This window comes from Belonocnema kinseyi, chromosome 10, assembly GCF_010883055.1.
Source record: "Belonocnema kinseyi isolate 2016_QV_RU_SX_M_011 chromosome 10, B_treatae_v1, whole genome shotgun sequence".
Lineage (NCBI taxonomy): Eukaryota > Metazoa > Arthropoda > Insecta > Hymenoptera > Cynipidae > Belonocnema > Belonocnema kinseyi.
The window spans coordinates 12,179,866-12,182,342 of record NC_046666.1 but is presented as its reverse complement, the minus strand read 5'-3'; positions in this window follow the sequence as shown (position 1 = coordinate 12,182,342).

Genomic DNA, 2,477 nt, shown 5'->3' with positions numbered 1-2,477 from the left:
ACCAAGTTACCAGCAAGTAAAATAGGGGGGGGGGCGGAGTAATTATTTTAAATATCATTTTTCAAATTCATCACACCTATCTTTCATAACTTCAAATGCGCTAAAATGCGCCACCACTAAAAATTTTCGCGCTAGCTAATTAACTATGATATCATATTTTGGAGGGGGGGGGGGCAGTGTAACGCAGGTGTTAAATCCTCAACAGTGATGTGCAATACAAAGCTAAGGAAATTGACTCATTCGCTTTCAAATGCGCTCATATGCGCCATAATTTTTTTTTGAAAATTTTAAAAATTGCCCAAGATATGAATGTAACAAAATTTTACGAAGTGATGACCAACAAAAACAAAAGTTTGCAATCTGCATCACTGAAGTGACTTAACTATAAAGTTTCGAATGCGCTCATATGAACCATTAAATTTTGTTCAAAATCTTTAAAATTGCCTAACACGTAAATGTAACCAAATTTTACGAATTAATGACCACCAAAATGAAAATTTTTTAATTCGCATTGATAATGGGAGTTTCCTATGGGGTTTCAAATGCGCTCGTATGCGCCACTTTTAAAATTAACAAAAAACCGTAATCAACCCCCTCAATACCACTTGTAACGGTCTACTATCGAAAGATATTTCTAAATAACCTAAATTGCAATATAAAAATGTATAATAAACATACGATTTTCCAGAGACGCTTTTAAGACGTATTTCTAATATTAAGTGTTTTTAGAATATTATTTTGTCTGGCTAAGGACAGTTTTTAAAACATTCAAATAACAAAAAATTATAACAAACCTCCTTATTTTCAATTGATATTGATCCACCACCCGATGATAACTCCAAATAACTTTAATTGTAATATAAAACTTTATAAAGGTCTCTTAACACACCTGCGTTACACTGGCCCAACAACTTTTTTAAATTAAAATTTTTTTAACTTGTGTAGTTTGTCTAAACATTCAATTTTTTAACGTTCTAAGTTGCACAGAGCACAGGCCTTCAACACTTAAAGTTTTAAAGCGACCTGTTGATACCAAATACATGTGTTCTTTTTTAAAAAATTATCTTTTTTAGAATTGCACAGAGGCAACAGAGTCTCTGACATTCGGGATTTGAAAAAATATTAACACCGATTTTTTGGCCTCCTACCCTGAATGTTAAAAAACAACCGCTTCATATCAGTTAATTAAGAATTTAGAAATTTAGAAATTTAGAATTTTTCCATGTAAATAGAGTCTCTGATTTTGGTTTGAAGTTTGACTTTTCACTAAGGGGGTTAATTTTTGGTAAATAGGTGTGGTTTTTGAAATTTTTTTGTAGTGCATTCAAAAGCCTAAAATAAGCCAAAAATTGTAATGCCCTTTGTTTTCTGCAGATTTTATTCCTGGTTGCATACATTTTTTTGACTGCCTTAAAATATTTATTTTAAATATTTTCAAATTAAATATCATAAATAACACCCCATACAGTCTTCAACATATTCTGATGTCCCTCGAAATTATTAAAAATATCTAAAACCTTTCAAGTTCTCTGAAATCTTTCAAAATCCTTATAAACAGGAAATTATTTGCAATTTCGTAAATTTTGCTCAGAGGATCCTGGTCATGTTGCTGGACACGAACCTGTACAGATAGTTTTGACGGTTTCTTTACAGGAATTTGGCAAAGAAAACTGTACATGAATCTGTAAAGGAACCTGTATGGTAAACCTCGGAGGATCCTGGTCATGTTGCTGGACACGAACCTGTACAGATAGTTTTGACGGTTTCTGTACAGGAATTTGGCAAAGGAAAATGTACATGAATCTGTAAAGGAACCTGTATGGTAAACCTCGGAGGATCCTGGTCATGTTGCTGGATACGAACCTGTACAGATAGTTTTGACGGTTTCTGTACAGGAATTTGGCAAAGGAAAATGTACATGAATCTGTAAAGGAACCTGTATGGTAAACCTCGGAGGATCCTGGTGATGTTGCGGGACCCGAACCTGTACAGATAGTTTTGACGGTTTCTGTACAGGAATTTGGCAATGGAAAATGTACATGAATCTGTAAAGGAACCTGCATGGAAACCTCGGAGGATCCTGATAATGTTACTGGACACGAACTATATTCTCTTTTCTAAATATCAATCTGAAGTTTTAAAAAATTTAAAGAGATTTCAAAGTTTTCTTAAGGATTTTGAATATTTGAGGATGTTTTAAAAGATATCAAGAAATTTTCAATCCATTTGTGTAAGTTACAGGAATTTCAAAGAATTAAAACAATTTTAGAAGGGTTATTTAAAAAAATTCCAAAGTACTTTTGAAATATTAAAAAAAAGTTGTAGGTTTTTCAGAAGATTTTGAAAGATTTGAGAGAATTTTAAAAGATTCCAAGCATTTTTCAATTCTGTACAGTAATTTAATATAAGATTTAAAAAATTTTGACACGATTTAGGTTATTTTTAAAATTCCAAGAAATTTTCAATTAATTTCAATA